At 38.5% G+C, this 23,120-nt stretch overlaps 1 long non-coding RNA gene across 2 annotated transcripts in view; it reads left to right on the top strand.

The window, feature by feature from the left end:
* The window catches only part of LOC144020448 (uncharacterized), a 60,809-nt gene that overhangs the window by 7,490 nt on the left and 30,199 nt on the right, over window positions 1–23,120 (top strand). For both annotated transcript variants that reach the window (XR_013283884.1, XR_013283885.1), the window contains exons 2-4: window positions 1,446–1,490; window positions 5,706–5,941; window positions 6,264–6,347. This is a non-coding gene — a long non-coding RNA (uncharacterized LOC144020448). The remainder of the gene's footprint in view (window positions 1–1,445; window positions 1,491–5,705; window positions 5,942–6,263; window positions 6,348–23,120) is intronic.

A 23,120-nucleotide genomic window follows, 5' to 3' on the forward strand; every position in this document is an offset into this window, starting at 1 on the left:
GAGAGGCCAAGAGCACACAAGGTCCATTTTTATCTTTTACTTAAATTGTAGAAGTGACGGAAAATGGTTGGGGGTGTTTCCTGTACACTTCAGCAATTAATAGTTTGGACTGTGCAAAAACCCATCTGAATGGTTGCAAACAATAATATAAAGCTTATTTAAACAGTTTAGTTTAAGTAAAGTGTCTGTAGTACATTTTTAACTTCTGCTTAATCTACCAGAAATGGTTACATGCTTTATATAGCAATCTGTGAATGGCAACGACTAGCAATCTTTAATACAAAAAAATGACTGTGGATGAAAAAGTAAACAATATTTCAGAGTCAACGTGAGACATGTCGAGTGCATTTAAAAGTTCTGTAATATAAGTGCACCAAAAATGGTTTCATGCCCACTAAAATGCGAACTTTTTGTGTAAATAATGAGCAAACTGAAATCAACATTTCAAAGTGCAATAGTTTGGGTCAATTTGAACAATCATCTTTAGGCCTGGTACACACTAGGGCTGGGAATCTTTGACTGTCTCACGATTCGATTCGATTCCAATTTTTGGGTCTACGGTTCGATTCAGAATCGATCTTCGATTCGCGATTCAAACAATTTTCGATTCAAATTATTTGATTGACAAATGATTTTTGCTTCAATTTACAGATATGCACAACATTGTCATGATCTACTCCAGTCTGCTTTGCAAGACACAACGACAAATAGAGACATTAAAGTGTCTTTTTTTTGTTTTTGTTTAAACATTTATTAATTTTGTATTGTAAGTGCCTTTGTCCACAAAAACAGCATGTGAGCTACAACTGCCTTTTCCCCTTCTTCTTCATTTCTAATTTAAATAAAATCAATTTTTGGATATTAATATCGATTCGATTTATAAATGAGAATCTCGATTCTTTTATGAATCGAATTTTTTGGCACACCCCTAGTACACAGGTAGATTTTTTTTTAATCTTTAGTTACCAAAAATAGTTCCATTCCATGCCTGCTAAAGGGTTACCTGTGCATATTATCAATTAGCAGGCTTTAAGTGTGCCACAGCGCTCACATTAGAACGTAAATAACATTTAAAGGCCAATGAATGGTGATGTGGTCCAATTTAAATGGTTGCATGTGCACTGAAAAGTAAACACTTGAAGGTCAAAGGAAGGCTTTTGGTGTAAAGATGAGTCCTCGATACTCTTATCTAGTCGGTGGGAAGGAGGCTTCTGCTCACAGGAAAACGCAATCTGTGCGGATCGTGTGATAACGCGTGGGTCATATGACACGTGTAACAGGCCTAATCAATAGCAAGCTTTCCCCCTTGAGTGTGTTAATAATTCAGCAGCCGTATACACTATCTGCATACTGTACTGCATATCCAGTGCGATAACATGTCTTGATGTGCTGCCTCTTGTAATGAAACCATCCAAACCCTCCTTTTGCTTTTCTTTATCATGCAGGTTGGCTTTCCTGCTGGAGTGGATTGTGCATCACCCTCTGTTATTGTAAGCATTTGCATTTTACGTTTCTGTCCCCCCCTCCTTCCCCTTTCTCCGTTAGTCATCAGTATCCCGTCTCCTGCTTAATGGTGCGAGACAGCATCCGTGATAAGCGGCCTGCTCGCCGCGTCAGCATTCAACAATATGTCTCCCCGTGCCCGCGTGCCGCTGTTGCGCCGGTGACGCTGCGCGTTTAATAAACACTGAATAAAAAATGACGGGCGGTCACAATGCTGCAGGCGGAGACGCTAAATCCCGTCTAAAGCGTATTCAAATCGGCCCGTGAGCCCAGCCCCCTCTCGCCCGCCTTATCGTGAAAACAACATTATGTCCGCCCGTTGAATTTTAGGATTAGGCATAACAGAGTCCCGTAGATAGCAATGTGCGGCAACACACAGCAAACCCAATTACCGCAAGTGGACGGCTAAGTTTGTTTGCTGTAATTTATTAGCCTGTCTGAAAGGATTGCGTTCCAGTGACACGAGAGGCTATAAGCTGATTTATGTAATCATGTTCCGTAGGAGTGGGCAGCACGGTAATTCAGTGTTGAGCATGATTGCCTCGCAGCAAGGAGGTTTGGGCTCGAATCTATTGTAGCGGCATTGACTTCCATTTAAGGATTTTCACATTTTATTACTACGTCAGTGAGATGTGTGAAGTTTTTATATGTATTTTAACCTTCAAGAAGGTTATGGCTACTCTGTTTGTACATTTCAGACTCGCTGTATGTATGTATTTATTTACGTATTTATATTTATCTATCTATCTATTGTAATTGAATTTGTGTCTCCAAAATAGTATCTATTTTCTCAGCTAAACCTATTTCTCAATTCCATGTTGAGTTAGCATCATGCTAATGCTAAGTCTCTTTGAAATACTTTTGTTCATTCATTGTGGGAATGCTGAAGCATTCCCACATATGTTATTGTGATTTTTATTCTCCACGCTTTTTTTGCCGCGTAACAACTCCCACATAATACTTCCAATTTATTAAATTTCAACTAGCTTAAAAAAAATTGACGCCTCTTGGGGTATATATTGTTGGATTCCACATTACTTACAGCAATTGCACAATTTAACGTTTAATATCAACTTTTCCTCATTCATTCATCATCACTTCATCATTACCAGGTGTCTGATCCTGCTTGGTGGCACAGTTGGTAAAGCGCAGTCCAGTAACCAGGAGGTTACAATTTCATAATGTATCTCTCAATTTACATCACAAGCATTCCACATGCATTCAAATCTTAGCATTCCGCTATGAGCATTCAGCTTTCAGCATTCCCACGCAATTTCTCCAGAAATTGCACTTAGTCTCGTTTATTGAGCAGTTGGTGTGTCTCTAAAACATTTCATGTTATATTCAAAAAGGCTAAAAAAAAAAATAATAATAAAAAAATCATGGTACCGTTAATCTCATTAGTATTTCAGTGGCTATTTCCTTTTATGTTAGCATTATGTTAATTGTCATTTCTGCAGCCATCCTCCATTAAGATGCGGTAGTTGTAGATTTACATGAAAATTAGCATTATGAGACTGGCTATTTTATTTTTATCTTCCTATATGACATGGATTTGAAGACATTTTACAGTGAATATTTTAGCTGTGAGGAAAATGATCAAACTAATTTGAATACACAAAAGCAAAGGTAGAAATATTTTGGAAAGCAGAGAAATACTACTGTGGGATTTCACCCCAGAGCAGAGGACATACTTTTAGCAGTTTTTCCAGGTAAAAGATTGCAGGCCTTTACTTCAGCGCAAACATCATTCAGCCCTTTAGATAAGAGTCCCTCGCAGCTGCCTAATCTCGTCTCTTGTCACAGCGAGTAGAACTTGAGCCCCCTGAGGACAGACGGGCTTTCACCTTCTTGGGTGTTTTTTTTTTTTTTTTTTTTGGATTGTGGTTATCATTTCAGAATTCTCAGTCAGACTTCCAGCAGGGGACATAATTATTTGATTTTCATTTGAATTTGTAAGTTTGTTCACTTATACCATCCTCACTCTATTATTGTTTGTTATTTGTTGATTTTCGTGATACACAGAATGTCAGTAAAAAGTAGAGCTGTCAAATGATGAAAATTATTAATCAGATTAACCACATTTTAGAATTTTGATTAATCACGATTAATCGCTTTTTTTTAATACATTTTTTGCTGATTGCCAAATTTGAAGAGCACCTATGTGTTAATACTTTCGACGTTTAATGACGTCTTCAACATTTTTGATCCACTGCACATGCTCATCCTCCTCTTTTTTTCTAATCAGTTAATTACATGCATAATTTAAAATGGGAAAAAAATGACGCCAGTAGTTTGACATGAACAAATGTTCTGAATGTCATACAAACATTTATTCGATGCTTTACATTAATGCATGCAGTTATTTTATTTTTATTACTCCAACACAACCTGTGCTACCTTTAACGTAGCCATCCACTGTCAAAATAAAGAATAATCTGTGGTCAAATATAATAGTGTGATTAATCTGTGTTAATACATGATTAAAGCGATTAATTTATTTATTAATAGTTGATTAATTAATTCAGGGGTGTCCAAACTATGGCCCGGGGGCCATTTGCGGCCCGCCGTCCATATTTTAGTGGCCCGCGACATATGCTAAAAATGGCATTTGACTAGAGTTCAAATAAAATAAAATAAAAACAAAAATGTTTGGAGATGGTCAAAGTAAGAAGGGAAGGGGTTGAAAAATGCAGATGCTATTAAAGGTTATTTTAGTTAACTAAAACTAACGAAAAAATAAAATTCAAAAAATTTCGTTAACGGAATAAAATAAAAATGAAGATGCTTTTTTTTTTAAAAACTACATTTTATGTTTACAAAACTAACTAAAATAAAAATAACTATAATTTAGCAAACATGTCCTTCGTTTTAGTCTTTGGTAATTAATTTAATGCATAAGCCTTTGGGGATGATTTTAAATGTGATTTTTTAGTAATTTATTTTGATATAAACCGGAATAAAGCCCACGGTGTTTTTTAAATATTGGGCACAATACTACACATAAAAAATAAATAAAATACAAATAAAACTTATACTGACACTAACTATACTAAAACTAAGCATTTATTAAAGATCTAAAATTAATTAAAAAAAATAACAGAACAACCGTGAAAACTAATTAAAACTAACTAAATTTAAAAAAAAAAAACTACGCTCAAAACAAAATAAAAACGAAAATGAAAAATTCCAAAACTATAATAACTACTGCCATATTACAAATAAATTTGGTTATATACACTGTCACATTGTTTCTCAATATGCAAAAGCACAAATTATTTGTACCATTTTTAGGACTAAACACAATTTCTCTTCATAACATTATGTGGCCCTTGCGTCCTTCTGATTTTCCGTATGTGGCCCTCAAATGAAAAAGTTTGGACACCCCTGAATTAATTAGTTAACGCTTTAATATTGACAGCACTACAAAAACGAGAGCCTGAGAAAAACACCGTATCAAAGTTCTAAATGTTTTTGGCTCACATACTGTATTTTGGCTGGTGCCAATGTGGCACACAGCCACACGCACAATTAAGCAATTTCCATGCTCATCTCATCTCAGGCGTATAAAGGACACCTGTTCGAGGAATCAGTTTCTTACCTTGCAATGTATATACCAACACGGGCAAGACTGAGACCATCACACACCAGCAACGTATAAACAAAATCCGCCAGCATCAAAACTGTCAGCTACTCTTTTGTTTTCTCCCTGTGATTCAAAATTTAATGACAGAGCTGTCAAAATTTTGTATACCAGGGACAAAATTGTAGACATGCATAAGGCCGGAATGGGTTCCATCAGTAAGAGGCTTGGTGAGAAGGTGACAGATATTGGCGCCATTATTCAAAAGTGGGAGCCAAACAGTCGCAGATGTGTCTATTAGCGCGACAATGACACAAAATGTATTGCCACGGCAACAAAAGAGCGGCTGATGAAGTATATGAAGGTTACAGAGTGGCCAAGTCAGTCTCCAGACCTTAACCCATAAGAACACCTGTGGAGGGCATTGAAGCATAAAGTTTTCAAGCACCAGCCAAGAAACTTGAGGAATTTATATGGATTTACATTTTTTAAAAACTAATATTACATCTGTTACCATAATCAGAACTGTTCATTTTAACAAACCTGCTCATTTTTTGTAAGGTTAGAAACTGGCAAATTCAGCAGTGGATCAATTCATTCTTCCCTCTCTCTCCCCCAGACACTTGTAAGAGCAGCTTTTGCTTTCACTCCTGAGACCATCTCGAGGTGCTGATGTTTGCTCCCTGAGGGGGTGCGATCCAGCTTTAGGAGAGGATTCAAGGTCGGTCACGAGTGGTGAACCGGGATCCCGACCACCCAGGCGTGCAGAGAACATACGCGAGGTTCCCAGAGGAATGTGGGACCTTTGACCCGTGATTCTTCCAGACAGTAATTCAAGGCCTACGTTGACCAATGGTAAACGGTTACTTTGAAACATTATATATCCATTTTATGCCCACACAAAGTCAGCTGTGAAGCACAACACAAAACGAAGCCATTTGAACCGAGATGGCCGAGGTTCCCCCTTCCCTCTTCTTTCCCTGCACGTACTTGGCTCCTTTTGTTGTGCCATCACTAATACGATGTTGGATCACTGCAATCTTCCCTGACTTTGTGGATTATTTATAGCCCTTATATGTACCTATATTGTGTATGGTGGTTCTCTTCATATTAATCATCATACTTTATTTGACAGCGAATTATTTTTAGTCATTATATTTTTTTTCTGTTGTGCAAGGTGCCGGTTATCATGGATAACTGTCAAGAGGAGCAATCACCTGATTCGGGGATAGGCAACTGGCGACCGATACTCATTACATGAGTAAGTCAAGTCAACGGCTGACAAAATGATAGTGATGCTCCGATTGTCTGAATCCGTAGATAACATGTATTTTATCATGACATGAGATTTAAATTCAAAACAACACCGCAAAATGCTGGCGAAAATATGTTGTGTTTATATTGTGACGCTATCACGAGTAACTGGCATAAGGGGCCATCACAAAAATTACTGTTGGGTTGGAAATTGGATTGTGCATTCGGACCAGCGGGGACGATACAGTCTTGTACAAGACTCCCATTATAACCCACTGCATCTATCTCAATTGGCATAAAGAGCGCTAATGTCCGGCTATAGAAGCCGTCAACAAAGCTCTTTAATCAACTCCATTTCCTCTATTTTTTATTTTTTTTTGTCCTCAGGAATGCAACCACGCTGAAGTGCATTCACTCGATTATTGTGCTAGCAAAGAGGCAGATGATAAGCGGACAAAGCAGGATGCTTCTGTATCAGATTGTATGGGGGGAGCAAAACAATGCGCCTCATTAATGCACCAGCGCACAGTTAAAGCGCTTCATGGCTCCTTTGATCCACCAAAATTATTAAAACTCACAGGTGTGGCATTTTATCATCTTCAGAGGACAATACAGACTGGGACTCCTTTTGGCGCACCAGAGAGTTCTGAGTTGAGTTTTGACTCAAGCTGCAGATTTAGAGGATTAGCAGCAGGCTTGACAATCTTTGAGGGACCAAGATAAGCATATGGTGAAAATAGATGGCGCCTCACTTGGACGGACTGACTGATGAGAGACGAAGATATGCTCTTAGAAATGGTCTGAATAGAAAAATGAAGTACAATAGCTCTGAAGAATCAATCATGTCATTTAAGATGTTAATGCGAGCCCTTATCGAATATAACGTTTATATTTAAAGTCACAGTAGGAAAAGGCATAATATTAAGAGTAAAAAGAGTCAGAATTATGAGAGAATGAAGATTAATACTACAAAAAAAAAATCGGAATATTGTCGGAAAGACATAATTTTACAAGAAAACGACAGAATTTTACTAGAAAAATGAGAAAAAGAATGTTATGAGAACAGTAAATTAGAGTTGGAATTTTATTTTATTTTTTATTTTTTTTGGGGGGGGGGGGGGGGGTATTTTTATGACAAAGTTATAAATTTGTAAGAGTAAAGTCAGAATTTGGCAAAAATAAATGAATATTTAAAATTACCATAATACGAAAATCCTAATTTTAGAGGAGGAAGATGTTATACTCTAAAGATGATAAAATATAAAAAAAACAAATTTTGAGGTATAATATTTGGAGAGAAAAGGTACAAGATTAATGTTGCAATTTTAAGTACAAAGGAAAAAAAGACTGTGTGATTAATTTAGCTATTTTACAAAATTGGTTCATATAAAGAGAAAAAAAGTTGTCATTATATTGGACAAAGTTGATTATAAAAGCAAAGTTGTAATTTTACGGGACGTACGTCATAGGTCATAATTTCATTCTTTTAAAAAAAAGGGAAATGAAAGGGGACAGAAGGAAGTAAAATTTACATTATCTGCCCCTCATCAACAACAACAACAACAACAAATAATCAACACAAAGTAATCAACAAGAATATTTAAGAGTATAATATTCCATTTTTTTCAGTATTTAATATTCCAAGAGTATTTTGGATTTATGGGTATTAAGTTTTTGTTTCACCATGTATCACAGCACAACTGTATATATACCGGTAAACTATTTGTGAGGCACCAGCGTAGCTGGCTAGCTTAAACATTGTGTATGTGTGCATTTTGATTGGCTGTGAAAATACATCTGCAATGATGCGATTCAACCGTCAGGCCAATTGTCGAACCTCGCACACTGCAGTCGGGTTTCGACTTGCTGGCTGCACCTGAAATTTGCTACCTGGTAACCTAGTCACGCTTCTGAGTTCGTCGAGCTCGTCCCGGCACCTCGCCGACTTGTTTTGACGCTGTTCGTCACGCTCGCTTCATTTGCCTCATTTAAAGCATCAATTAGAAATTGGCAACGTGGGCGGCGAGGCTCTCAGGGATATCAAGCCGATGCAGTTTCTCGACCTTCACACCTACCGGCGGCCTCGACGATGATCAAGAGCGTTACTGCCCCCCACCCCTACCCCGCACCGCCATCCCCAAGCTCGAAGGATGCCCAACACGTTGGCCCCTCAGGTGTAATCCGGCCAAGCGCTGCGCTTCATTAGCATTTGAAAAAATACACCATCACCTGTCAGGAGCTTGCCGTTGCCACAGTAACAAAGGCTGCGGCCCCGCAACACATAGATTGTCATTAAACCCAACCGGAGCGATTTGTAGGTCCATTAATTACACCCCTTTCACACACCACTTCCCATCCCTGGGAACAAAGCGAAGGTGAAGCAGGACGTCCATTTTTTTTTTATTTTTTTTTCTGCTGGAACATCAATGTCAGATTACGCTATCCCGCGTTCAGCTTTTGCCCCCGCCGCATCGCTATCTCCGTGCCCTAGAGATATACGATTAATTACAGCGAAAGGGGGGAAGTGGGTGGGTGACATTGATGGAGGCGTGTGTGTACACTGTCGCCTCAAACTTTATGCAAGAGTCACGGCCGTGAAATTGGCAGAACGTCACACGAGGGACGACCGATGCCAGTCAAAAGACGTCCGTTTCCTCTCCCGCTGTTCCACCGCGATTAGCTCATCCCGCTGTTGTTTGACTCTAATGACTGACTGGAACAGATCTACTTGTTTGTTGCAACGTGATACTCACTTGGACGCTGGGCACTCACACGCGATAAAAACATAGTGCAGCAGTAAAATGGGAGCGTGCGTGCTAATTATGCTAATGCTAATGGGTTAGAAAGGCACAGCAGCCAGAAAGAGCATCTCGTCCATATTCACTCCTGCCGAGTGCGAATACCAGAGTAGCGTTTGTGTTTTGTTTGTTTTTTGGTTGATGATGAGCCACCAAATAAAGTCCCTGCACTCACTGTACTATATAAGATTCCTGATACAAAAGGTAACAAATGTGGTTCCCCGGATTTAAGTTGTCAAGTACGGTGACTGATTGAAATAGGAGCAAACATGTTTCCTAATACATAAGTTTGCTAATATGGTTACTAAGACCTGATGTAACAAATATGGTTCTTGATATATTATGCATCAAAATGGCCAAAAATGAATCCTAATCCTTAAGTAGCTAGCAGATGCGGTTCCTGATACTTTGGTGACAGATTTCTGGAACATTAGTGACCAAATATGGTTCCCGATACAAAATTGCATCTAATATATCACATTTTCTTCCTTATACAAAATGTACCAAATAAGGTTTAAGATACACAAGGTTCCAGAAATGGTTACTGATTTGCAAGGTACCAAAATACTAAATATGGTACTTGATACTTGAGACCATGATTATGGTTCCCAATACATAATGCAGCAAAAAATGGTTTATGATTGATAATGTACAAAATTTGGTTCCCGAGACATGTACCAATGTACCAATATTTGTTCCTTTTGAATGAGATATCAACTATAGTTTCTGATACTTTTACTGATACGTGATCAAAATATCAAATATTGTACATGATATTAGTTCCAATATGGTTCCCAGTACAGAAAGTGGCAAAAACAGTCCTCGAGGATTTACGTACCAAATATGATCAATGATACTTGAGCTAGCAAATCAAATGACCTATACATATACACAAAAAAATAACAATACGAAAATAAACATGCAGTGTCCTTACCATATTGAATCAAATATTGTTCATGATAAATCAATCAGGTTGCACAAAAATAGCAAAGGACGTAAAAATTGCCTTGAGGGGAGGTCTGCCCTCTCCTGAGTCGCAATCTAGTAGACTTTGCTTAATGCTAAGGGGGTAGCATTACAAATGACGCAAAGATCACAGGCTCAATGAGATATTTAGTTTACAATTACGCATGTTTTGAGTAATGTCCTGCATGTGTGGGCGCCTTGAACAACATGGATATCTATGAGTAATGTGTGCTTTTGATCAGCATGTAATTGGCATGACTAATCTGTCACATTGTGCAAATTAATTAAGGGAATAAATCATAATATCCGCATGTGTCACCACCACCGGAATTTGCCTTTCATTAGTCAGCAAGGCAAATGAAAGTTCACCAAATCTACAGCCACCCGTTGAACAAGACAAATTTGATGAAGTCTCGTTTAACTCAGAACAGCTGTCGAAACAGTGTACACAGCCGCAGCCTTTTTCCAGGAAATCAGAAATTGGAAGAACAATTCAAACACCATTATTTGTGTGGATGAAAGACTTTTTTGTGTGTCACAATGATGAATGGCCGAATCCAACGCTCACTACACGAAGCTAGCTACATGCTACAAACACTCAAAGTGCGCATGCGCAGCTCGGAACGAGTGCGCACGACGTCGTTACGCAGATTGATTGACAGGACAGAGAAACAATCGTTAAGATGATCCACCCGGAAGACGCAGCCACAAAAATATCCTTGAACCCGCCTTTAAGGTAGCAATTATCGTTTCTGAAAGACAAGTTGCTAAATATGGTTCCTTTACAGATACTGCAGGTACGAAATAACGTACCAGATTTTCTTTCCTATTATAGTCAAATTTTGAACATGTTCAAAATTTTTCTGCGACAAGAAAAACTGTTTGAGAGCATAAAAGAGGATTTGAGGGAGTAATAAAGGTAGCAATAAAGCTTCCTGATCCAAAATTCGCTGAATACAATTCCAATGTGTGATTCCCTGACACTTTTGGAACCAAATATGGTTCCTTGGCAGTTCTGAAGATTCTAATAATGGTTTCTGTTTCTGATACCTATATTGCTGAATATGGTTCCTTTCTAGATACCAAAAGTACAATATTTTGTTTATTCCCTGATTTTCAAACTCCAACCTTAAGGAACGAATTAAGGTTTACTGATACGTAGGTTGGTAAATATGGTTCCTTTATGCATAGTCATACCTATCCCATTTCCTTTTATTTAAAATACCAATAAGTCCTAAGTTACCAATTAAGGTTCCTTTAGACCAGTGGTGTGAAATATAAGGCCCGCGGGCCGGATCAGGCCCGCAAAGGGGTTTAATCCGGCCCGCGAGATGATTTTGTAAAGTTAAAAAAAAAAAAAAAAAAAAAAAAAAAAAAAAAAGTTGTAATGTCAGACTAATTAATCATTCGGCCACAATCAAAATATATAAAATTTGTAACTTCACAAGCAGTCCTTGTACGGTTGAATCGTCCTGGATGTCATTATTTTACACACAACTTAAAGTTACGATTTGTCTAATTATTATCATTATTATTATTATTCTAATTAATAATAATAATAATTTTAATCATACACCAACAAACGTGTTAAATACGATACAAATTCAATTACTGGTAACACAAATAGATATGACAAGGATTAGCGTCCTTATAAAACGTTATTAACTGTGCCACGCAATGCATTCTGGGAACAATATATATATGCAAAACAGGTAGATTTAACACATCCAGGACTCAGTGTTGTCGTGTTCCATTTGCATTTGTATTATTTTTTGGATATGATTAGAATTGAGCTCCGTAATTTAGGGCTGGCACACAAATAGCAGCATTCTGTGTATAATTGACGGCAATCGTTTTAAAGTTATATACCGTTATTTTACCGCCCACTTGGTAATATATTTTCCTCCATGAGCTAACATGAGTTTGACACCCCTGCTTTAGATATACTTATTGGACTAAATATGATTCCATTCCAGATACATACCATGAGGTATTGAGCATGACTATTTTTCTGATACTTAATTGATGGTATCTGATATTTCGGGTATCAAACCGGTTGCTTTCCTGATCCTTAACTTACTAAAAACGGGACAGCTACAGTACGATATAGTATGGATCAAACCTGGTTCCTCTACTGATAGAGGTCTATTCATACCCTGTGTCACTGTTATGTCCTTCTCTCCACCCCGACATTTGCCAACTCTGACATTTATTTTCACCTTTTGATGGTTTCTATGTGGTGTCCACGGCAGGACGTCTCTGTTCTCTTGCAAGTGGTAGTGGGAATATCACAGAGCGACATAGCTCGAGTCTGTCAGCACATTGGCAAACTGTCACTGATGCAGAACCAGGCAGTCTAGACTAATAAGACGGACACATCCACCTAAAGAATAGACGCCTGTATCTAAGAAAATAAAGAAATGGCTTGTAAGAGGGCTAAAAGCTTTTCTATTTTAAGAGCTACAATTAAAAGTGTCCAGCACCACATTTCTCTAATTGCTTCCAATGGTGTTATGTCTCTCTCCCCCGTCTCTGCACAGATGAGATTTAGAGTCCGCCTTGATTTAATAAGGCCTAAACAATCTCCGCAGCACCTTTTTATCGTCTAAAACAAACTCATTACGTCTTTGTTGGCCTCCTCGCTCTCTAATCTCACGATGAGCCTCTCTCGCACTGATTCCTCGCTGAAGAATTCACACCCGTGACTTGTCATGTAAAATGGAGATGTATGGGCTTCTGCGTCGGAGCACTGACGCATTGCAGGGTCTCAGGTGTCACCGGCCATTTCCCGGCCAGGGACCCCCAGCACAACAAGATTAGGTCCATTTATCTGATTCCACATTGCTTCTAAACCTATTTCAACTGTCATTTAAGTCTGTGAGCAGGTCCTTAGTCCGACATCTGTTTTGTTTTGTAGCAAAAGGCTGGTGCTGTCTTGATCGTATGGAAGGACGGAATGTTGCGCGCCAGACTCATTTTCTTGTCACATTCTCAGAGAGCCAAGGCAAGACTGATGTTAATTGTGGCAAGGTCTCACAGTTAAATGCCATTAAACCATCAAGTTTGAAAAGCTTTTAGAAAGCAACATGCCACCTGTCTGCTATGTAACCATTATCACCTTTGAAGAAAAGTTATGATGTGGTAATGCTTGGCAGTTGATGAAATAACAGTAGAAAACTGTACCATACAAAAGTCTTTGGTACCTGTTCCTAATCAATTAATTCCTTTACAGCAAGCGGCTGTAAAGGAATGAACGACCAAGCGGTTGTTCTGAAACGAGGCCTACTTAAGCATTTTTGTTTGTCTTTCTTTAAAAAAAAAATAAAAAATCTCAAGGAGGCAAACTTTTATAGATACCTGCAGGGGCCATCGAGCGCCTTTATTTACTCTGTCATATCCTGTCAGCGTGTATAAGCCCCTCAGTCAGGTTTCAAACACGTAAACAGCCATTGTTCCCCCCCCCCCCCTTCACTGGTGGGTAACATTCTGATTAGTCTGACAGAACACCCCCAGTGGGACATTAGCAGACTACATCTGAAAAGATGACGACATTGACGACTTTGACCGATAATTACCCCGCTGTCCCTCCCCACACCACCCGCCCGTTCCGCCGAAGGAATCATCCCGTATTCAAAGCAGGCTGCACATGTTCCCTGGCAAAATGCCTGACAAGGAGCAAACAAGACAGTCGAGCGCCGAGGCGGGTCGGAGGGATCAAAGTCGCCGGGATGAAGGGGAGCGGGAGGTTGAGCGGCGGCAGGGGCGGGATCGGGATACAACTGGTGCCGAAGCTGTTGCTCTTAATAAAGACCAATGGATGTTGAATATGGATCTCACGCGTGTCATCATTAAGCTCCGAGTGGGTCGTGCATCAACTCCGTTGCTGCCATGACGCATTATGTGATTTGTTACCCTGCAGTTTGGCTGTTTTTACACTGCAAGCATGAATGTTAAATGTATCGTTGCATGTCGCGACTCAAGGCAATCAGACTTTATTAGATTGGATCTGACTACACAACACCGACACTTTGCTTCACCCTCCCCAAATAGCTGCATGCACAGGAATAAAATATGAAGCAAATAGGCCTTATTTACTACAGGGACAAATTATGGTTTCTCTCTTGGTAATTCAGCAACATAAATGGTCCTCAAGGTACAAAACATGGCACCTGATACTTATACAACATTTTGGCCCTCTCATTATCCCTATGCACCAAATATGGTTCATTTGTTGTTACTTGAGGTACGAAATATGGTTCTTTTCTGATACTTAAGGGACCAAAATTGGTCTCTGATACTAAAGGCACAAAATATAGTTCCTCCCCTAATTCCAAAGGCATCATATGAGATTCCTTTCCTGACTTGAGGTAGCAAATACTGTATGTTGCTGCTATTAATTAAGGTACACAATTTGGTTCTTCATATCTATGGCATCAATTTTGAGTTCTTTACTGATACCACCAAAAACACATCAGTTAACAATTGGGCTTTCTCTAATGCTAATGAGAGACCAAATGTGGTTCTTTTCCTGGTACTTACAGGATCATTTTGCAGTTTGTCACCCTTTTACTCGTGACTGCCACCTCTGGCCCAAAGTGTAACTTCAGCATCTGTGTTTGGCTCGTTCATTGTGCACGTGCGAGTACGTGCACGATCTTAAAGTGACAGCCACAGTTAACAAACGAAGACATGATGACAACATAAGTATAATTTCCATTTTGTTACTTGAGGTACCAAATACTGGTAATTTCCAGACATTAATAAAATCAAAAGGGATCATGATACTCAAAGTAAGAAACGGGGCTCCTCTCCCGTTTCTGTGATACCGAATCTGGTTCCTGATATCCGAGGCACCATTTTTTTGAGTACTCATACCACACACACAAAAAAAAAATCCCTGTTTTGTTCTGTTAACAATGTTTTTTTTTCTAATGTTACTTGAGGTGGTACCATGTTTGGTTCCTGAATCAAACTACCAAATTATGCCGCTCACATTTACCGTATTTTTCGGATTATAAATCGCAGTTTTTTTTCATAGTTTGGCTGGGGGTGCGATTTATACTCTGGCGCGACTTATGTGTGAAATTATTAACACATCATTATATCATTTCACATGTTATTTTCACACTAAACCGCAAGAGGGCGCTCTAGGCCTGTGTTGATAATTTCAACATTGCCAGTAGAAGAGGAAGCGGCGCATCGTCTACCTCCCAAGTTGGGGGAGTTGTTTAAAAGTGACACAGAGGATGAAGATTTCATTGGATTTAGTGATTTGGAGTGAAACCTGTTAGCATGTTCTTTATGCTAGAGTTATATGAATAACTTGTAGTGATGGGAACATAATTCACCCACGGAACGTTGGGACGAAGGGAGAGTTCCGGGTGGGAAGGTTTTGTTATTTGGAAAAGGGGAGTTAGCCTGTTAGCTTCTAGCTGAGTGGGGAGTTGCTGTTAAGACCTCAGAAGCTGATGTCAATAAAACGCCAGCCTTTTGACTCCGCCTCCGACTCCCGTCCCTGCTCGCTACAAACTCTTAATATGTTACGTCGTTACTGACATTACCAGGCATGTCAGTCATGTAACGTTAGTATACCGTACGCTTATTCAGCCTGTTGTTCTCTATTTTATTTTTATTTTAAATTGCCTTTCAAGATGACATGTATGTTTTTGGTGTTGGATTTTATCCAAAAAAAAATTCCCCCAAAAATGCGACTTATACTCCAGTGCGACTTATATATGTTTTTTCCTTCTTAATTAATTATGCATTTTTTGGCTGGTGCGATTTATAATCAGGAGTGATGTATAATCCGAAAAATACGGTAAGGTACTGAAAATGGTCCAAAAAGAGTTTCTCTCCAATACTTAAATGTGCTTCGTGGAGTTCCTCACTTTTTTTCCTCATGACTGCCAACACTGGCCTAAAGTTGTAACTGCAGCCCTGTGTCAAGGTGCGCGTGGGTGTACATGCGCTTGAATAAACTCTTCCGAGCTGAAGTTTGGGCTGTGCTCGAAGCCAGCCTCTTGTTTTTTTTTTTCATTTTCCATCCCAATTGTGTCATACGCTAAGCTGATTGGTGCAGTCACAGTTAAAAAGTCAGGGCTCTTTGCACTCATCTGTGAATTGGTGGAGCATGCGTGATGTAGACGAAGCTTTAACATTAAAATTTTAAACTCCACAATGCAGCTTAAAAAAATGGTTCGTGATACATAATACACGAAAATTGATCTTTTATAGTTTAGGTGGCAAATACGCTTGGTCTGCTGATACCAAAATGGCTCCTAATTCTGAAAGCTGGATTTTCTTAGTCTCTTTTTGGATCATTACTTTTATCCTGCTGGATCTCGCTGCCTCGTTTACAGAACTTCCTGGAAGCTGGGTTGTTTGATGAACTTTTCTCCCTGCCTACTCCTTTTTTTTTTTTTTTTTTTGTGCTGATGATGCCGATAGCCTCTTACTGCTTTTGGCTTTGTAATTAAAGACGTTTCCCTTGCACATTAAATTTCCAATTTTCCTGCTTCCAGCAGTCCAGTAAGGTCACATCCTGATTTCCCATCACCAGCCTGCCAATCGTGAAAAAAATTTGCCAGTGGCTTTTTTTTTTTTTGGCGCAGTGGGAAGACCCCACCACCCCATCCCCAAACACCCCTCTGTCCTATTATCCAAATGCGATTGCAAATGTGCCACTGCTGGTTTTGGTGCAGATAAGACAAAAGGCTTGCCTCGCAGTCAGTTAGATCCTCGGGTGTTTTTGTCTCCTGAAGGAAAACCACAGCAGGGTTAGTTTAGCCAAAATAATTCATGTAGTGTGTCTGCAGAACCTTAAGACGTAAATTCATTTGATTTTCCATGAAGGCCATAGTTAAAACTAGTGTTGTTCCGATACCGATACTGGTATCGGCAGAGGTGCCGATACTGCATTAAAACAGTAGTATCGGTATCGGTGAGTACTCACAAGTAACATGCCGATACCATTAATTCCAACGCTAATATAGGATTTTGGATGCAGCATCTTGTGTCTTGCTGGTGCACAACATTCACTGATATGTGACATGTTCACTGCATGCCGATCTAAGATATCCTATTGGCCCTTGAATGCGCTGAACCAATAGCAGGACAGCTTTTTCATGTTGAGGAAAAAAAACCTTAAGTATCGGTATGGTATCGGTATCGGCCGATACTGCAAAGCTGGGCATCGGTATCGGTATCGGGGGCCAAAAAACGGTATCGGAACAACACTACTTAAAACACAACTTCATCTTTAAATCTGCCCTTCCTAAAGTCTTAAAAATGTCTCAAACAAAATAAGCATCATTTTGATGCCTTCTTAAAATAATAGCTTAAGTATGTATATATATATATATATATATATATATATATATATATATATATATATATATATATATATATATATATATATATATATATTTTCAGGAAACACAAAAATTTAACCATTTGCATCGTGTGGAGATGATTTAGGCAAAAAAAAAAAAAAAAAAAGACAGGCAATTATTTTAAGAGGGTGATGATTTAAAAGTCGTCGTTACAAATTTCCCAACTTTGTAATCGGATGTTTTACATTTTTGCATAAGGGAGTGCAAACATGACATATTTTGCTACCTACAGTACTGTAAACATGGAAGAAGCTGAGATTTTCTTGCCCAGGCTGCTTTGCCGCATTCACACAGTGTCTCAATAGGTGTAAGGTGCAATGAAATCTCAAGACTATCAAGGCATTGTGAAACAAAATGTGCTGCTCAGTGTTAGGAAGCTCAAAATATGTCGGAGGCCCGGTTGTGTTCAGGGGCTGCTTTGCCACATCCGACACAGTGTGTCTTGAATCTGTACAATGAAATCTTGAGAGTACGAAGGCATTGTGAAGTGAAATGTTCTAACCAGTGTCAGAAAGCTCTGTCGTGGCAGCCGTAGAACAAGTCCGGGACTGTTGAACAGGAAGTCAAATGCTATTTTCTTACTATACAAGCAAAATTGCTGGTACTCTTATACAGTGTTACCCTGAAAAAGTAACTTAGTTGCTTCAATGATTGCTTGATTGAAAACGTAATGTAGTTACTTTACTGATTACTTTCTTTAAAAGTAACGTAGTTATTTTATTCATTACTTGTTCTACAAAGGAACTACCAGTAAGTTATTTCAAAATTTACATTCAGGAATTCCGACATCCCTGCTTAATACTATTCAAATGACACCCGGTTTGCCACTTAATTGGAAGTTTTTAACTACTCTATATAGGATGCACAAATGGCTTTTTTCCTCCTCCAAAGGTAAAGAGTGATGTTGGCATTTAGAAAAAAATGTGTTGAGTTGTTTTCAATTAGCAGTTACCTCAAGCTCGCCCACTTTTCGGTTGTAACTGAGGGTCAAAATTGAAGTGGACGGCGCCATTTAGCATGAAATGAACTCGAAGAATGGATGAAATGGAAAAGTATGCTGTATGTATAAGTATGCTGAAGAAAAGACGTTCCACTCCGTTGCGTTCCATTCAGGCTAAATGCCGCCTTTTTTTTCTCGGTGACGTTAGCCTTTTGTAGTTTCAGCAAGCCACGACAATGAATTTTGTTGTGTCAAATATATTTAAGACCTACAGTTCCTCAAACAATAATTGTACAAGTCAAGTTTATTTATTTAGCACTTAATCACACAAGAATCTCAAAGAGCTTCACATGTCCACAGTTGACAAATATCAACGACATCCCCTGATCGAACCACAAAAGGAAAAACTAGAAAAAACACAACAGAGGAAAAAATTAGAAACCTTGAGAAGGCAGATGTGCTCGTCCCCCTTCCAGGATGACGAGGCTGCAATGGATGCCGAATGGGCAACAATTTGCATAGTTTGTCGTACTAAACAATATTAACTAGAATAAATAGAGTAGAATAAAACTTTTCTTACCTAACACTGCTAATTGGTTATGATGATTCTAGCCTCTCCAGTCTTAAGTAATAAAGTTGTGCTGTACGAGGGCATTCAGCATGCACGTGAAGACGGGAGTGTGCAGTTTCATTTTCAGCCACATGTGGCAGTAGTGATTTGAAATTCAATTTCCTGCATAGAGCAGCTTTAAGAACAAGATTTGTTTTTGTTAAAAATGGTTAATTTTGATGTAATAGTACATTTAATTTTTATTTTTATTACGAAGACAACCTTTTTGACGTATAATTATTTCAATTAAAAAAAACATGTCATTTCAGAATTTCACTTATAAATTTGCTAATTGTTTTTAATTTTAAAAAAACAGTCTTTCTAGAATTCATTTAACAATACACACACACACACACACACACACACACACACACATACATATATATATATATATATATATAAGAGCTGTCAAACGATTACATTTTTTAATCAGATTAATCGCCTTAGAATTTTGATTAATCGTGATTAATCACTGACGTAAAAAGGCTTTTTTCCCCAACATATTTTGCTCGATAAATTTGAAACGCACCAGTTATGTGTTAATTTTTTCGACATTCAATGTTATGAGGACGTCTTCAAAAATTTATATCTACTGCACACGCTCATCCTGCTTTTTCTCGTCAATTAATTATTTACATAATTTAAAATGAGAAAAAATGAACTACGGCATATGTAAACATTTATTAAATGCTTTACTTTGATGCATGTAGTTATGTTTATTCCTCAAACTCCAACAGCTACCTTTAACGTAACCATCCACTGTCGGCTAAAAAGGATCATCTGCGGTCAAAATTAATAATGTGATTAATCTGTGGTCACACAATGATTAATGCGATAATTTTTTGTTCTTAATTAATTAGTTAATGCTTTAACTTTGACAGCACTAATATATATATATATATATATATATTTCTTTTTTTTTTTTAAAGGAGAGTTCAGTGTTATTCGACATTAGTTCTACACTCCTACTACATTTAAATAATAATAATAATTTCTAAACTAAAGGCTTTTTTTTAACTTGGCATTTAACTTAATGTGGTCATATCAAAATTCCACATCTGTAATGAAAATTGTTCATAAATATGATTAAATACGGGGACCTCCCTGCAGTCACTCATCATCTATAAGTTTACAGATGCAAAAACATGAAGCATAAAAGGAAAAGAACACTACTTTCTAGGGCTGCTTTGCGACAATGTACAGTATGATGTACAATACAATTAATGTACAATGTAATCTCAAGATTATTGACACACTCTGGAGCAAAGTTTGCCTTAATGGAAAGAGTTAAACATGCAGTATGGAGAAAAAAACACACCCTTCAAACCTGAGATAGCTGGGGGAGTGGGACGTCAAGGATCTTTTTATCGCCAATTTTGTAACAGGAAACATCCTCCACCATGAAAGTGTCATATCAAGAAGCAGGCCTCTTAACATTTTCCAGTGAATAATCGTTTTGATCTGCAGACCTGTTGGTTGCAATCACAGTCTTGCTCCACTAAATGCACAAATGGCCACCTATTTCACAGGCCCTCGTACTGTAAATCCCTCCTTGACATTCCACTCATGGCCAACTATCGCTCCGTGTCAGGTTTAAATGACTGATAACTATCTCCAATTTCTGCGGGAATCCTCGCTTGGTTTGCTTGTGATTGGATAAGTTGTGGAGCGCATGATCAACAGCCTCTCTTACACCGATCGTTCCCGGCAGTGAAATAAAAGAATTCCAGGTGGAGCGCATCACTCCGCGGTGATGGAAGTGAGGCCGTGAAAAACCTCTGTCATTGGCTAGTTAATCTAGCAGGACGGTAAGATTTCACACAAGTGCTTAGCGCTCGCACTCCAAAGAAACAAATCCAGGCGAGTTTACTGACTTCAGCACTTCTGCGACAGAAGCGAGAAGCCGAGACCGCTGCAATAAAGAGCGAGAACTGACATGGTTCAGTGAGAAAGATGGGAAATAAGTATTTCTGCTGACCCAAAAGCTTTGCTCCGTGCGGAAGAAAAATGTTTTAACTCTTCTCCTCTCGTCTGCAGACGTTGAACCAAAGCTTGCCGAGCGACGGACATTTTCTTTGCCTTTTCATGCATTATTCACAGCCCAGCTTAAAAAAAAAAAAGTGTAAAATGGCCACTCCTTTTGCAATAACATTCGCCCCAACCTTGCTTTCACGCTCTCACGCTTCTTCCATCACCTCCGCCTGACCTCAGGTTCACTCAGTCTCATCTGGAGGCACGTTGCAATGTGGCATTTCACCAACACTTAAGCATTCTCATCTGCGTTCAATGTCAAGACATCCTTAGACTCGATCTTTGTTTTGGAACAAACCACGACATCCTGCCAATTCCTGATTCCCGACAGGATTCATCTCAGTTTGAAATGAACTCCTTGAGTCGGGAAACTGAGTTAAACTTGCCTCATTCAACACATCAGTCAGAACGAGAATTGCTAACAAACAGCCAGTGCTGGCAAAAGTACTCTCATGCTGCATTTACTGTACTTCAAAAGTACAGATTCTTATGGTTAAAAAAAAATAAAAAAAAATAAAAATGCACAGGGTCTATAAGTATAAAAAAAAAATGGGGTTTTACACACTACCTGATTTGATGGCATAACTAAAAACTTCTCTGGGCACCTAATAGTTTCCCGTAATTATTAGCTCTGGATTTTATGAAGAAAATGTGTACTTTTAGTATTGCTAACTTTGTGAACTGACTAACAAATAAATGCTAAATTACTTTATATTAACTTACCTTATAATACCAATAAAATACACTTTGCCGGTATATGTTTTTTCCCCCAGAACACATAAACACATTCCTCTAACAAGAAAAAAACATCCTCATGGTGCTTGATGATTCACGGAGGACGCTGTAAAATCACAGGGCAGTATAATTTTTGCTTCTGGGTCTGCGAAAACACTGTTATTGTGACTCTCATGACAAGAGGTGTAAACAAAATCCTCTAACAAAATTGAAAAAAATAATTCAGCAGCATAAACTTCAGTCAAAAGTTTAGGGCCACTCAGTCAATTCTGTGTTTTCGGCAATTCCTCGCATGGAATAGTACGTGCTAACATTATTGCACAAGGATATTCTAATATCCATTAGCCTTCTGACGCAATGGGCAAACAGTTTGTACCTGGAGAACACTGGCGTGATAGTTCAACTATGTAGATACTGCACCAAAAAACAGCAATTGGCAGCTAGAATAGTCATTTTCCACATTTACAGTGCATAGAGTTATCTTCATTAAGAAAACAGTGCTTTTCTTTCACAAATACAAGGACATTTCTTGGTGAACCCAAACTTCTGAACGGTAGTGCATTTGTGTTTGTCTCTGTACGTTGGCTAACAGCTAGCTACTTCTTGATTCACAGAAAATGACATAAAATGATGGGATTGTACCATTTTGGCTTCTGGGGCTATGGGAACACTTTTATTGTGACTAATGACAACAGGAGTAAACTAAATCCTCTAACAAAATTGAAAAAACTAATTCATCAGGATATTTGTGTTTGTCACTGTACGTTAGCTAACAGGCTACTTTCCGGTTCACAAAAAATGACATAAAATGATGGGACAGGACCATTTTTGATTTTGGGGTTGGGTGGACTGGTCCCATGGTGATTCAAATGGAAAGAAGAGTTTGAACTCATCTAACAAAAGTGTATTTACAAAAAAAAAAAAAAAATCAATTATACAGCACTAGTGGTGTTTGGTACTACAGCCTGGGCCTACACTACTCTACTTAGTACAAACCTATGTAGCATCACAATCATATTGTAAGAAAAAATTGGAGATGACATGTATTAAAAGGGAGCAGAAAAGACTTGCTTGCACTCATGCTCCCAGGACATCACATTCTGGCTAATACAGCACAAAATTGGGCTGACTTCCCGCCGAGGAGAACCTATCCATCTCACACTATCAAATATTCATTTGACTCTCTCGCTCTGTCTCTCACACTCTTTCGCCTGTACGGTTACAAGGCAAGAAAAGCTTCTTTTTTCCTGGGAAATATGAGAAGAGTTCAGTCAACGACATGAGATTTGAGCAGAGTACACGGCTACAA

Source organism: Festucalex cinctus, chromosome 1 (genome assembly GCF_051991245.1).
Source record: "Festucalex cinctus isolate MCC-2025b chromosome 1, RoL_Fcin_1.0, whole genome shotgun sequence".
In the NCBI taxonomy this organism is placed as follows: domain Eukaryota; kingdom Metazoa; phylum Chordata; class Actinopteri; order Syngnathiformes; family Syngnathidae; genus Festucalex; species Festucalex cinctus.